Genomic DNA, 16,709 nt, shown 5'->3' with positions numbered 1-16,709 from the left:
TGGTCATCTGAGTTAAATTCACCCATTCCAGTCCATTTTAGTTTGCTGATTCCTAGAATGTCGACATTCACTCTTGCCATCTCCTATTTGACCACTTCCAATTTGCCTTGATTCATGGACCTAACATTCCAGGTTCCTATGCAATATTGCTGTTTATAGCATTGGACCTTGCTTCTATCACCAGTCACATCCACAGCTGAGTATTGTTTTTGCTTTGGCTCCATCCCTTCATTCTTTTTGGAGTCATTTCTCCACTGCTCTCCAGGAGCATATTGGGCACCTACTGACCTGGGGAGCTCCTCTTTCAGTATTCTATCATTTTGCCTTTTCATACTGTTCATGGGGTTCTCAAGGGAAGAATACTGAAGTGGTTTGCCATTGCCTTCTCCAGTGGACCACATTCTGTCAGACCTTTCCACCATGACCTGTCCATCTTAGGTGGCCCCACTGGGCATGGCTTAGTTTCATTGAGTTAGACAAGGTTGTTGTCCATGTGATCAGATTGGCTAGTTTTCTGTGATTATGGTTTCAGTGTGTCTGCCCTCTGATGTCCTCTTGCAACACCTTCCATCTTACTTGGGTTTCTCTTACCTTGGACGTGGGTATCTCTTCATGGCTGCTCCAGCAAAGCACAGCCGCTGCTCCTTACCTTGGACGTGGTCGCCCTCCTGACCTTGAACGTGCAGTAGCTCCTCTCAGCCTTCCTCTGCCCATGCAGCCGCCGCTCCTTGAACATGAGGGTAGCTCCTCTCGGCCCCTGCCCCCAACCTCGGACGTGGGATAGCTCCTCTCGCTGCTCCTGTGCCGTCGCAGCCTGACGCTCTCGGTCGCCGTCCCAAATCTCTTACTTACATCCAAATTTGGAGCCCATTGGTTCATAACCACTGGCTTAAGCTTTCCTCCTGCTCCCAGGAAGGACGACTTCTCCTTTTTTTCTCAGATAATGGAGTGTTTGCAAAAGCCGACTTTAGATTCCAACTTCTGGTTCTAGTATTTATCACCTATGTGACCTTGAACAAGTTCCTTAATGTCTCTGTGCTTCCATCTCTTTCTTTTTTTCTTCAGTCCCATTTGAGGTATCAGATCAGATCAGTACACAAATAAAATTATAATATATTTTAAGTGTACAATGTGATAATTTAACATACGTATAACTTATGAAAGTATTCTCACAAAGTTGATTAACACATTCATCATCTTACTATGCTTGTTTTCATGAGAACACAAGTTCTATTCTCTTATCAAATTTCAATTAAAGAATAAATATAGTATTATCAACCGTGTGTGTGTGTGTTAGTCACTCAGTCATGTCCAACTCTTTGCAACCCCATGGACTGTAGCTCTCCAGGCTCCTCTGTTCATGGAATTCTCCAGGCAAGAATACTGCAGTGGGTTGCCATTCCCTTCAGGGATCTTCCTGACCCAGGGATTGAACCCAGGTTTCCCACACTGCAGGCAAATTCTTTACTATCTGAGACCCAGGGAAGCCCTAGTGACCATGTTATATGTTATATCTTCAAAGCATATTTACCTTATAACTGAAAATTTGTATCCTTTTACTAACTTCTCCTCATGTCCTCTACTTACCCAGCCTTGGCAGTCACTATTTTACTCTCTGCTTCTGTAAGTTTGCCTGTTTTAGATTACATATATAAGTGCACCAATACAGTACTTGTCTTTCTGTGTCTGGTTTATTTCAAATAGCACGATACCCTTTGGGTTTATTCGTGTTGTCACAAATGGCAAGATTTCTTTTTTTAAGGCAGAATAATGCACTTACGTGTGTGTTTGTGTATCACACTCTGTAGTCATCCATTGATGGGCACTTTGTTGTTTGTGTATTTTGACTACTGTGAATAATTCTGCAGTGAACATGGAAGCATTGTCATCTCTTCCAGATAATGATTTTGTATCCTTTGGATGTACACCCAGAAATGGAAGTGCTAGATCATATGTTGGTTCTGTTTGTAATTTCTTGAGGAAACTCTATACTTTCCTCCAAAGTGGATGGACCAGTTTACATTCCCACCAACACTGCACAAGTGTTCCTTTTTATCTACAGCCTCACAATTATTTCTTATCTCTTAACGTTTTCATAATAGCCATCCTAACAGGTGTGAGGTGATATTTATTGTGGTTTTAATTAGTATTTCCCTAATATTTAGTGATGTTGAGTGTCTTTTCATGTACCTTTTTGCCATTTGCATGTCTTCTTTGGACAATGTTATTCAGCTTCTTTGCCCATTTTTAAATTGGTTTATTACATCTCTTGTATACACACACACACACATGCACACACACACATACACATATGCATATACTGGTATGAGTTCTTTGTATATATAGGATATTAACCCTTTAAACATGTGGTTTGCAAATATGTTCTTCACTTCCATAGGTTCCCTTTTTGTTTTGTTGACAGTTTCCTTTAGTAAAACTATTCTTCTTTGATCTAATAATATGTTTCTGTTTTTATGCCAATACCAAACTCTTGATTACTGTAGGTTTGTAATATACTTTGAGATCAAGAAGCATGACATATCAGGTTTCTTTCTTGAGACTGCTTTGGCTATTCAGGGTCATTTGTGGTTCCATACAAATTTTTAAAAATTTATTTCTAACTCGAGAAAAATTGCTGCATGATATTGTGTTGGTTTCTGCCATACATCAACATGAATCAGCCATAGGTACACATATATCCCATACAAATTTTAGAATTGTTTTTCCCATTCTGTGGCAAGTGCCATTGGGATTTTTATAGGTATTGCATTGAATCTGTAGCTCACTCTGGGTAGTACAGATATTCTAACTATATAAATTCTTCCAGTCTATGAACACAGAATATCTTTCTATTTATCTGTGTCTTCTTCAGTTTCTTTCATCAAAATGTATAGCTGTCCTGTATCCACAGATTCTGAACCTGATCCAGGATTCATTGAATCCATGGATATGGAACCTATGGATATGGGAGGGCACCTGACTATGCCATTCTCTGTAAGAGACTTGAAAATTTTTGCAAGGGACTCTGAAAATTTTGATATATTTGAGGGTCTTGGAACCAATACCCTGTAGATACCAAGGGATGCCTCTATTGAAGTTTTTAGTGTACAGATCATTTACTTCCTTGGTTAGATTAATTCCTATTTTTTTCTCTTTGATGCTGTTGTAAATGGGGTTATTTTCTTAATTTTTTCTTTCTGATAGTTCATTGTTAGTCTGTTGTATTTTTGTATTTTGACTTCGTATCCTGCAACTTTATTGAATTGTTTATTAGTTGTAACTTTTTTTTTTTGGTGTACTGTTTAGAGTTTTCTATGTATAATAGCATGGCATGTAAACAGAGATAATTTTATATTTTTTCCTTTTTGAGTTTCATGCCTTTCATTTCTTTTTCTTGTCTGATTGCTCTGGCCAGGATTTTCAGTACCACAATGAATAGAACTCATGAGAGTGAACATTCTTGTCCTTCTCATCTTCTTATAGAAAAGTCTTTTAGTTTTTCACTGTTGAGTGTCATGTTAGCTCTGTGGTTGTCATATATGATCTTTACTATGCTTAGGTAGGTTCCATTCTTTTTTATGGCTCAGAGTTTTATCATGAAAGGATGTTGAATTATGTCAAATACTCTATCTGTTGAGATGGATAAGATTTTTATCCTTCATTTTGTTAATGTGGTATATTATATTGATTGATTTTCATATGTTGAACCAGCTTTGCATCCCAGAAATAAACCTCACTTAATCACAGTGTACAATTATTTTTATGTATTGTTGAATTCAGAGTGCTAATATTTTATTGAAGATTTTTGCATCTGTGTTCATCAGGGATACTGGCTATATTTTTTTCTTGTAGTGTCCTTTTCTATCTTCTGTATCAGGATAATGCTGTGACCTCCTAAATGAATCTGGAAATGTTCCATTTTCTTCTATTTGTTTGAAAGAATTTGACAAAGATTGGTATTAATTCTTCTTTAAATGCTTGGTAGAATGGACTTTGCTTTGTTGGGAAATTTTGGGGTACAGATTCAGTCTCCTTCCTAGTAGTTGGTGTGTTTCAATTTTCTATTCCTGATTCAGTCTTGGTAGAGAGTTATGTTTCTAAGAGTTTATCCATTTCCTCTAGAATATTCAATTTTTTGCCATATGATTGCTCATAGTAGTTTCTTTTGGTTCTTAATATTTCTGTTATCAGCTGTAATGTCAGCTCTTTCATTTCTGATTTTGAGTCTTCTCTCTTTTGTTCTTCGCCTAAAGATTTACCAGTGTTGTATGTCTTTCCAAAAAAAGAACTCTTGATTTGATACTTTCTATTGCAAGGAGATCCAACCAGTCCATTCTGAAGGAGATCAGACCTGGGATTTCTTTGGAAGGAATGATGCTAAAGCTGAAACTCCAGTACTTTGGCCACCTTATGCAAAGAGTTGACTCATTGGAAAAGACTCTGATGCTGGGAGGGATTGGGGGCAGGAGGAGAAGGGGACGACAGAGGATGAGATGGCTGGATGGCATCACCGACTCGATGGACGTGAGTCTGAGTGAACTCCGGGAGTTGGTGATGGACAGGGAGGCCTGGCGTGCTGCGATTCATGGGGTCGCAAAGAGTCAGACATGACTGAGGGACTGAACTGAACTGATTGTCTTTCTAGTCTCTATTTCATCTGTTTCTAATCTGATTTTTGTTATTTCCTTCATTCTTCTAATTTTGGGGTAATTCATCTCTTTTTCTAGTTCTGTGGATGTGAAGTGAGGATGTTTATTTAGGTCTTTCTTGTTCCTGAATGTAGGTGTTTTTTTGGCTGCCAATTTCCCTCTTAAAACTGCCTTTTGCTGCATCTCATAGATTTTAGCATGTTGTGTTTCCACTTTTATTTGCCTCAAATTTTTCTTTTATTAAACTTTTCATTTCTTTGATGCATTCGTTATTCAGAAACATTTAATTTTCATATATTTGTGAGTTTTCCATTTTTTTTCTCTTTTAATTTATTTCTAGTTTCATAATATTGTATCAGAAAGACATTTGATGTGATTTTAGTCTTCTTAAATTAGTTAAGACTTGTTTTTTGGCTTAAAAATAGATCTATCCTGGAGAATGTTCCATGTGTGCCTGAGAAGAATGTGCATTCTGCTGCTTATGGAATGTTCTGTTGTGCCTATTAAGTCTATCTGGTCTAATGTATCATTTAAGTCCAATATTTCCTTTTGTTCTGTCTGGATTACCCATTGTTGAAGTGGGATTTTGAAGTCTCCTAAATTATTGTATTGCTGTCTATTTCTTCCTTCAGCTCTGTTAATCTTTGCTTTACATATTTAGCTTCTCTAATAGAGTGCATGAATAACTGGAGTTATTATAACCTTATGACTGATCTCTGTTCCTTATTACATTTTTGACTTAAAGTCTATTTTGTGTGATATACATAGATTGATGCTTGTTCATTTTTTGGTTTCCATTTGCAATGAATATCATTTCTATCTCTTCACTTTCAGTCTATGTCCCACCACTTCATGGGAAATAGATGGGGAAACAGTGTCAGACTTTATTTCCTGGGCTCCAAAATCACTACAGATGGTGACTGCAGCCATGAAATTAAAAGACACTTACTCCTTGGAAGCAAAGTTATGACCAACCTAGATAGCATATTCAAAAGCAGAGACATTACTTTGCCAACAAAGGTTCGTCTAGTCAAGGCTATGGTTTTTCCTCTGGTTATGTATGGATGTGAGAGTTGGACTGTGAAGAAGGCTGAGCGCCGAAGAATTGATGCTTTTGAACTGTGGTGTTGGAGAAGACTCTTGAGAGTCCCTTGCACTGCAAGGAGATCCAACCAGTCCATTCTGAAGGAGATCAGCCCTGGGATTTCTTTGGAAGGAATGATGCTAAAGCTGAAACTCTAGTACTTTGGCCACCTCATGTGAAGAGTTGACTCATTGAAAAAGACTCTGATGCTGGGAGGGATTGGGGGCAGGAGGAGAAGGGGACGACAGAGGATGAGATGGTTGGATGGCATCGCTGACTCAATGGATGTGAGTCTGAGTGAACTCCGGGAGTTGGTGATGGACAGGGAGGCCTGGCGTGCTGCGATTCATGGGGTCACAAAGAGTCGGACATGACTGAGCGACTGATCTGATCTGATGTATTTAAAGCTCAAGTGAGTCTCTTTAGTGACTATAAGTCAGTATACAGTCAGGTCTTATATATATAGATAGATATAGATATATAAATCCCTACATATGTATCTATTCAGTCACTCTGCATTTTGATTGGAAAACTTAATCCACTTATATAAATTAATTATTGATAAGTATAGACTTACTGTTGTCTTTTTTTTTTTTTTTTTTTTTGCTGATAGTTCCTTTGTTTCTTCCTCTCCTTTGTGATTTGATTATTTTTTATAGTGGTATGCTTTGATTCCTTCTCCTTTATCTACTTACTATAGGTTTTTTATTTTGTAATTAGCATGAGTCTAGCATTAAACATTTTATACCAGTCTGTTTTAAGCTGATAGCAACTTAACTTTGTATGCATACAGAAGTTCTAAATTTTTATATTTTCTCCTAGGGGGTTATATTTTTGATGTTACATTTATATTGTTCTATGTTGCATTCAGAAGAGGCAATGGCACCCCACTCCAGTACTCTTTTTTTTTTTTTTACATTTTATTTTATTTTTAAACTTTACATAATTGTATTAGTTTTGCCAAATATCAAAATGGCGGATTCATTTTGATTCACTCCAATACTCTTGCATGGAAAATCCCATGGACGGAGGAGCCTGGTGGGCTGCAGTCCATGGGGTCGCTAAGAGTCGGACACGACTGAATGACTTCCCTTTCACTTTTCACTTTCATGCATTGGACAAGGAAATGGCAACCCACTCCAGTGTTCTTGCCTGGAGAATCCCAGGGACGGGGAAGCCTGGTGGGCTGCCGTCTATGGGGTCGCATGACATGAAGCGACTTAGCAGCAGCAGCAGCAGCAGCAGCATGTTGCATTCAGTTCAGTCACTCAGTCATGTCCGACTCTTTGTGACCCGATGTACTGCTACATGTCAGGCTTCCCTATCCATCACCAACTCCTGGAGCTTGCTCAAACTCATGTCCATCAAGTCAGATTTGCATGCTGCTGCTGCTGCTGCTAAGTGACTTCAGTCGTGTCCGACTCTGTGTGACCCCATAGACGGTAGCCCACCAGGCTCCGCTGTCCCTGGGATTCTCCAGGCAAGAACACTGGAGTGGGTTGCCATTTCCTTCTCCAATGCATGAAAGTGAAAAGTGAAATTGAAGTTGCTCAGTTGTGTCTGACTCTTAGCGACCCCATGTACTGCGGCCCACCAGGGTCCTCCATCCATGGGATTTTCCAGGCAAGAGTACTGGAGTGGGGTGCCATTGCCTTCTCCGCAGATTTGCATATCCACTAACAAATAATGTTGTTTTAGTTATTTTTAAATACTTCCCTTTTTATCTTTATACTAGAGTTATAAGTGATTTACCCCCACCATTACAACTTTAGAATATTTTGAATTTAACTATATGTTTACCTTCACCAGTTTATACTTTCACATGTTTCCATGTTACTAATCAGCATCCTTAAGTTTTAGGAACTCCCATTAACATTTCTGTAAAGTTGGTTTTGTGCTGGTGAACTATTTTAACTCTGTTCAGGAAACTCTGCTGCTGCTAAGTCGCTTCAGTCGTGTCCAACTCTGTGCGATCCCATAGATGGCAGCCCACCAGACTTCCCGGTCCCTGGGATTCTCCAGGCAAGAACACTGGAGTGGGTTGCCATTTCATTCTCCAATGCCTGAAAGTGAAAAGTGAAAGTGAGGTCGCTCAGTCGTGTCCGACTCTAGTGACCCCATGGACTGCAGCCTACCAGGGATTTTCCAGGCAAAAGTATTGGAGTGGGGTGCCATTGCCTTCTCCGTCAGGAAACTCTATCTTTCCTTAAATTGTAAAAGACAGCATTGCTGGGTAGAATACTCTTGGTTGGCAGAGTTGGCTGGTTTGGTTTCTGTTTTATTTCTGCCCTTTGAGTAGATCATTCTGTTCCCTTTTTGCCTGCAAGGTTTCCACTAAAAATCTTCTGAAAGTCTTATGGAAGTTTCCTCATACATGACAAGCTACTTTTTCTCTTGAAGCTTTCAGATTCTACTTTGTCTTTAACTCTTGACCGTTTAATTATAATGTGTCTCAGTATGGGTCTTCCCTGTTGGCTCAGAGGGTAAAGCATTTGTCTTCAATGTGGGAGACCCAGGTTTGAATCCCAGATTGGGAAGATCCTCTGGAGAAGGAAATGACAAGCCACTCCTGTACTCTTGCCTGGAAAATTCCAAGGGCAGAGGAGCCTGGTAAGCTACAGTCCATGGGATTGCAAAGAGCTGCATATACCTGAGCAACTTCACATATGGCTCTTGGATTCTTTCTTATTTTGTACTTTTTTGGATTCCTAGTTCTGGATATCTGTTTCTTCCAACAGGTTAGGAAAGTTTTCAGCCATTATTTATTTGAATAAAATTTCTGCTGCTTTCTCTCTCCTCCTTCTGGGACCTCTATAATGTATATATTTGTTTCCTTGATACTGTAACATAGTCCTTGAAGCTACCTTCACTCTTTTTCTTCTTACTCTTCTGATTTGATGAATTCCACTGTCTTTGAGTTTGCTGATTTTTTTTTCCTGGTTGATTTAGTCTGCTCTTTAAGTCCTATATTAAAATTTTCACTTCAGTTATTTTATTTTTCAACTCTATGATTTCTGTTTGGTATTTTCCAAAATGTTCTCTTTGTCAAAATTCTCTTTTTTCATGCATTATTCTCCTGACTTTGAGCATCTTTATGACCATTATTTTGTATTCTTTGTTGGGTAAATCACATCTCTTTTTCATTAGATTTGGTTTCTAGTGATTTCTTTTGTTCTTGTGTTTGGAATATATTCCCCTATTTCTTCATTTTCTTTGACTCTTTTTGTTGATATATGTACATTAAATAAAAAGGCTGCTTATTTTATTTTGATAGATTGGCCTCATAAGGAGACTAATCTCATCAGTCAGCCTGGCCTGAGCACCTGGTTGTCTTTCAAATGTTTGTGTCCATGCTGCCATTGTTTTCCTAGTGGCTCCCAGTTTTTGAGGGTGTAGCAAAACCTTCAGTGTACCAAAGATGTTGGAGATGTCCACATTCTTGTTTAGGCTCCCAGAGGACTACTAACCTCCAACCCCTCGAGCTCCCTGATGCAGGCTAGTTGAACACTGAAACTTCAAGCAGCAGGTAGGAAAATCAGGACATTCTATACACAGTAGAACCCCTCCCAGGGGGACATTAGAAGCTCGTTTCTGATTCACTGTGCTGAGTATGAAGGAGTAATATCTGGAAGTCCATGCAGCTCAAATAGACCTGCCTTTTCATTTTGTGTAGTCCCAAGGGACGGGGGAGCCTGGTGGGCTGCCGTCTATGGGGTCACACAGAGTCGGACACGACTGAAGCGACTTAGCAGCAGCAAGGGACTCATAAATGCTGAACCCTCTTTCGTCCCAGAGCTAGGTAAACTGAGAGCCAGCCCCTGGGGTGGCAGCCATAATAGTAGGGTTGCTAAGTGTGTGGACAAGCTCATTTCAAAGGAGAAGCTGGAGACTTGCTATTACTATTGGATTAAGTTGGAGGAGACAGTGGGAGATGTGACTGCCAGCATTACTAGGCTACCAGGAAGATACTAGCCAGCTCCTCATGCAGACTGATTAAAACCCAGAACCTCAGAGAAAAGCTGGGAAAATATTAAGTGAAATCTCTTCCAGGGAGAAAGTGGGAGATAGGTGTTTTGGCTGTTCCCTCTGTGCTGTCTGGTAGGAATTGCTGCAGTAAAGTGCTTCCATGCCCATTTGAAAACTGCTTTTTTGTTTGTTTGTTTGACATGGTCCTGCGGGACTAGTGAAATCTGAACCCTGTTGGCTGTCAGAGCTAGTTAATATGAGGGCTTATGCTTCAGGTGGCAGCCACAAAATTTGGTACACAGGAAGTGTGAACAAGCTTCTTTCAGGAAGAAGCTGGAGACTTGGTTTTACTGTTGGAGGAAGCCAGAGGGAGAATGTAAGGTAGGTGCCTACTGGCTCTTTTGAGCTCTGAGGAGGCTGGTAGTCAGCACCTAAATACAGGCTGATCAGAAGCTGGACCTTCAGGCAACAGCTGGAAAAGTATGCAGTCAAGCCCCTTCCTGGAGGAAACTGGGAGATGGGTGCTTATTCCTGCTCCCTTTGCACCGAGCCCAGGCATCTAGTCACAGGGAGCATTTGCACATCCATTTAAAAACTGCTTGTTTGCTATAGTCCTGTGGAATTCATGAACATGAGTATACAGAGCTAGGTCATTTGGGGGCTGTGCCTCCAGTAGCAGCCTTAAAAGTTGGGGTTCTCAATGTGAGGTCCAAACTCTTCCCTTCTCTTGGAGAAGCTGGGAACTTCCTTCCCAACTGTAAAGCACAATTCGTGTGGGGTTATGGTGTAGGTCTCAGCCTTTCGCACCTGTTTCAATGTGGGTACTTTCTCAGCTGCCTGATATGTAGGAGTCACTCAACTAGTTTCTGGATTTTTCTCAGAAGGAATTGATCCATAAGGAGCTGTATATTCTGCGTATTGTGAAAGGAAGGAAATTCAACAGCTTCGTATGTCACTATCTTTGTGACCTCTCCATTTCTTTCTTCACAGTGGAGATAATAATAGTACCTATGTTGTAGGGTTGCTGTGAGGATTACACAAGTTAATAAATACACAGCATTTAGCAATTATTACTATTACATACTACTTATTACTACATTATTGTTACTACTGCCATTATTCAGTGTTGTCAAGGTAGGTACTTGAGAACATACTATGAGTCCAGCCCTGACCAAAGAACACAGCTCACCAGTAAGTCATGCATGGGGATGTGCAAAGATTTGTTTCCATTTCACATGGTCTAAAGTTTGGTTCGTTTTGAGGGGATATAGATGATTCAGCACTGTTCATTGTTTGCCATGCCAGTATACTCATCCTTGTTTAATGCTTTATTGATCAGGAATGTGTGTAGGCACTCTGCTTGAGAGACCTCCTTGGAGGACGTCTAGTATTGATGTCTTATTGCCAAGGAAACTGCAGGTTATTTCTTTTCTTTATAGGAGCTGCTTAATAGCATCAAGCCATTGATCCATTTATTGTATTTGACCCCCTGGCAATGGCTAATGCTGGAAAGACCATGTAATAAAGTAGTTTGCTTAGAGGGTTAGGAGAAAATGAATATCGTTCTTGACTGAGGGAGGCATGGAGCATTGGCTAGCTCTTAGACATCTCTCTTACAGCAAGCTCTGGGTGGTTGGCTGCATGTGTGTCATAACCTACCATTTATTTTCCTTTAGTTTCAACTACTGTGCCCTTACACATGTTCTTTTATTGGTTAAGATACCTTCCATTTTCAGATAAGTTACTTTTCAGGCGACTCTCTGGATCATAATAGGGTGATGGGCTAACGCTATTGCTATTGCCAAGTCACTTCAGTCATGTCTGACTCTTCGCGACCCCATGGACTGCAGCCTACCAGGCTCCTCCATCCATGGGATTTTCCAGTCAAGAGTACTGGAGTGGGGTGCCATTGCTTTCTCCGGGGCTAACACTAGAGGAATAGAAATAATCATGTTTTAGATAAGAGACAAGAAATAATTTTTAGTCTGTACGTAGAAGTATCACTCAAAAAAGCTGCAAAATATTTCTGACATCGTGACATATGGGGGGGGGGGAAGCTATTTTATTTTCCTTTCTGATTAAAATACAGTGGATATAGGAAACAGAAATTTGATTCGAGAAGACTGAGGCCCAAATGTTATTTCTAACACTTTCTGCCCTGTGTCCTTGAGTAACTTATATAGAATTCTTGACTATCTATTAAAATAGGATTCTAAGAGCTACCCTTATTGGCTAATGTGAGAAATAAATGAAATGAGAACTGAAGCATAGTAGTTATACCACAAACATTCATCTCTGTCTATCCACTGTGGGTATAGTTGTGGGTGGTTGACAGGGCAGGGGTATTAGGTACCAGTCTGAGCTCTTAAGCAGAATTTAGGACAAGGCCTCCTCCCAGCATCAAAAAGCAATTGGGGGGCGTCCACTCTTTTGGAGGGCACCACGCTAAAGAGGCTATTGCTTGGTTGATGGTTCTGTCAATCTGAAGCCCTATTAAGGGACAAACAGATGGGTTCTCTTTATCTCCCAGTTTTGTATCTATTTCTTAAGGTCCTCAAAAAAAAAAAAAAAAAAAAGCTGCTTTGTCAGTAAATTCAAGTGATAAGCAAGGAAGAGGGTGGAAAGAGAATATTTCTAGGGCAAATTTTTATTGAATAAACAATGTGGAAGCATTTTAGTAAACTGTAAAGCATTACACAGGCATGCATGCTAAGTTGCTTCAGTTGTATCTGACTCTTTGGGACCCCATGGACTGTAGCCTAACAGGCTCCTCTGTCCATGGGATTCTCCAGGCAAAAATACTGAAGTGGGTGGTGGTTTAGTCACTGAGTCGTGTCTGACTCTTGCTACCCCATGGACTGTCGCCTGCCAGGCTCCTCTGTCCATGGGATTCTCCAGACAAGAATACTGGAGTGGGTTGCCATTTCCTTCTCCTGGGTATCTTCCCGGCCCAGGAATTGAACCTGGGTCTCCTGCATTGCAGGCAGATTCTTTACCAACTGAGCTATGAGGGAAACCCACTGAAGTGGATGGCCATTCTCTTCTCCAGGGGATCTTCCCAACCCAGGGCTCAAACCCACATCTCTTATGTCTTGCATTGGCAGGCAGTTCTTTACCACTAGCGTCACCTGGGTGAAGTCTAATTCCTGGGGCATTTAGCCTTGGGCAGTGCTCCTTTATATTTGCTAGAAGCCTTCTCTCTCTCTCTCAGCTAGAAGCCCTCAGCCAGCACAGTGAGGTAGATGTCCCACCCATTGGCCTCTGCAGTGACAGGAAGGACAGCCAAAACCAGCTTCTATAGAGAAGGCCCTGGTGAGAGCCTTTCACAATGTTTGAAAAGTAAAAGATTTCTGCAACCACACAGCCCTACATTAGAAACTCTTTCCCCTTAAAAATGCACACACACAGCCCCCACACACGTACACACATAGATACATATGCATACATATCCAAGTATACACACATGCAAACATATACACACAAATGCTTAGACATACACTTGAATATACACTCATGCACATGCATATACACAAGCACATAGTCACACTTAAATCTCATACACACACATACATACACAATGCTGTCAGCTTATGGGAGGAGAGAGTGAGAGTTGGCTCTGACTTTTGTCTAACAAGAAGACATGGGTCATTTTCTCACCAGTGCAAACCAAAGGAAAATCAAGCTATAAGTTATGGTGACTGTGGTCTTCAATGGTAGCTATAGGGACTTAGTGGAGAAGGAAATGGCAACACACTCCAGTATTCTTGCCTAGAGAATCCTGTGGACAGGGGAGCCTGGTGGGCTGCCGTCTATGGGGTCACATAGTCAGACACAACTGAAGCGACTTAGCATGCATGCATTCATGAGGACTTAGTCTCAGGATAATTTATTCTTCCTTGTTTCAGTGGTTTGGGAAATAAAAGCCATTCAGAGGCCTTTTTATTGATACTAAAAGTATTTATACAGGCGGGCACTCTGGGAAAAGGTGTTTTGCAGAATTTGAGGTATGTGTCCATGTGCTTAGGAATAGAGAAAGCATATATGATCCACGGCCTCTTGACAACAACTTTCGAAAGTGATCTAACAACATACACACACGTTCTAAATCATACCTAAATAAGCCATAAATTTACTTATTTCACTACTTGAAGTCTGTGCCTTAATTTAGGTTCTTGACTCTTTTTCTTCTGTCTTTAAAATATTTCAATAAAAGGAAGCTATACAACTTGAGTGAGTCATCCTCTCCCCTGAACAATATTATTCTGAGTTAGAATCAAAGACCAGCAGTTGCTTCTGTGTGTGCAAACAAACTGTATATGAAAGCGGGTTGGAAATGTAACTTTCCTTGACTAAACTTCCCAAGAGTTCTGACTGCCATGCAAGTCACAGTCAGCTAAGATTTCACAGCTGTCAGCAATCAGAATTGTAACTGTTTCTCCCTCTTCATTCTGTCCGTCCTCCCTTTTTTCTCTCTCAATCTCTCTCTCTCTCTCTCTCACACACACACACACTTCTGGATAAAAGATGAGTGATTACCTGATAAGAACTAACTGGCTATTTGATAGGTGATACTGGGATCAGTCTGCATGGTAGATCAGCAGGCAGGCTGAAGCAGGGTCTTTCCCTAATTGGAAATCTGAGTGGGAGGTGAGACATTATTTGGATTTGCTGTTCTGTTTTTGGAGATGAAGCAGGTCCATATACAGGTAGATCCCTTAGCAGCCATTTGTATTCAGCAGTCCTTGACATATCTATTTACCGAGACATAAAATAGAAGATTTTAAAAGACACATGTAATCCTCTCTCATCCTTTATGCAGTCTTTTGAGACATTTCATCAGGATATTGCATCTTCTTTCTGGGGACTTGTGGTAAATTACATACAGTCTTTACAGGCACTGAAAAGATCATAAAGTATCTGAGCTCTCTTAACTTCTTTGTGCCAGAATACCACTTTGGTCCTCCTCTTACCTAATATTAACATATTAGATGAATTCCAAAACTGTGTAAGTCAAAGTTCTCAACTAGAAGGAAGGCAAACACTAAATACTTCTAAAAAAAGGGGTATCTTTGTTCTAATCAAGTAATTCTTGATTAAAAAACATTGTGGATGTGAGAGGCAACTTGAATTGTAGAATAAATAGAAATGGGAAACTGACAAAACAAGTTTGCTTTTAGAACTCTGCTGCTTAAGCTCAGGGCCCCAAATAACTCAATAGTAATTATATATCCTTTAAGTTTTCCTCAAATAACATAGCTGCTTTGATTTTACTAATAGAAATGCTCATTTTTTTGTTTGGATGTGCTATTAAATTTTTCTGCATCTTTATCCTTATTTCCTTTTTCTAAATGTAGAAATGTACCAAAATAATATAGTAAACATATACATGTATGATTTTTTAATGTATTTTTAATTGGAATATAGTTGCTTTATAGTGTTGGGTTGGTTTCTGCTATACGACAACATGAATCAGCCACAAGTACACATATATCCCCTCCCTCCCACCCCATCCCACTCCTCTAGGTCATCACAGAGCACCAGGCTGAGCTCCCTCTGTATTATACAGCAACTTTCTGCTAGCTATTGATGTTTTACACATAGTAATGTATATATTTCAATGCTACTCTCTCAATTCATCCCATCTTCTCCTTCCTTTGCTGTGTCCAAAATCCATTCTCTATGTCTGTTTCTATTCCTGCCCTGCAGCTAGGTTCGTCAGTACCATTTTTCTAGATTCCATATATATGTATTAATATATGATACTTTTTTTCCTCTTTCTGACTTACTTCACTCTGTATAACAGTCTCTAGGTTCATTCACCTCACAACAACTGACTCAATTTCATCCCTTTTGAGGGCTGAGTAATATTCCACTGTATATATGTACCACATCTTCTTTATCCACTCATCTGTCAGTGGACATCTAGGTTGCTTCCATGTCCTAACTATTGTAAACAGTGCTGAAATGAACATTGGGATACATATGTCTTTTTCAATTATAGTTTCCTCAGGGTATATGCCCAAGAGTGGGATTGCTGCATCATACAGTAGCTTTATTACTAGCTTTTTAAGGAATATTCATGCTGTTCTCCATAGTTGCTATATAAATTTATATTTTTAATGATGTATGTTCTTTGATTTTATAAATGAAGAAAAGAATTTTAAGTGCACTTTTATTTCCATTCTTGCCTTCTCCCACAGAGTGATGTGTCTTATGGTAAATTCAGTGTGACTCTTTTCAAGTTAAATGTTTTGTATCTGTAGAGTAACATAGCTATCTCTAAACAAGATAGTGATTTTTAGTTTATATAAAACCTTATATTAATTATAAAATAGTTAAGTCTCTTTGCAACTTGCTCTTTTTTTTTTTTCATTTAACATGATATTTTTCAGATGTGTGCATGTTGGCATAGTATATGTATAATTTCATTTTCTTCAACTGCTTTATCATCTTCTATAATTTGAATGTACCATATTTCAGGCATCTTTACTGCACTCTCAAATCTTTCCATTGTGCTCTGTAGAACTCTGAAGACTTTCTTGTTCTCTGGAGATTTTCTTTCCCTCTTGCTCACTGAAAAGTACCCCAGCCCTGTGAACACTGCCTCTCAGAACCCCTCTGTCCTAGTTAATGCATTCTCTTCTCCAGGGGACTGTTTCACTCCTGTTCTCTCCTCAAACGTTATAGACCCCTTTATCTTACCATCCCCTTAGATCACAATTGCTTCCTATTTTAGAGATAAAATCAGAGTAATTAAAAGAAAACTCCTTCATTTTTCTACCACCAAACCTCTATGACTACCCACCTCACCTAGTCCTTCCTGTCTAACATGAGTGAGGTGTTTGTTTCCGTCTAAAGGCAACCTCTTGTACACTAAATCCATGTCCTCTTTCCTATTTAAGACATGGCACCTACACCTGTCCTTCAGTCTTTTACATCATCAACTTCCTTCTCTCTTCTGGGTCATTCCCAACAGTATACAAATATGCTGTGGTAAATATCATAAAACT

The sequence above is a fragment of the Bubalus kerabau genome, chromosome 12 (assembly GCF_029407905.1).
Source record: "Bubalus kerabau isolate K-KA32 ecotype Philippines breed swamp buffalo chromosome 12, PCC_UOA_SB_1v2, whole genome shotgun sequence".
In the NCBI taxonomy this organism is placed as follows: domain Eukaryota; kingdom Metazoa; phylum Chordata; class Mammalia; order Artiodactyla; family Bovidae; genus Bubalus; species Bubalus kerabau.
The sequence above is the reverse complement of the archived record's forward strand: the minus strand, read 5'-3'. Positions refer to the sequence as shown.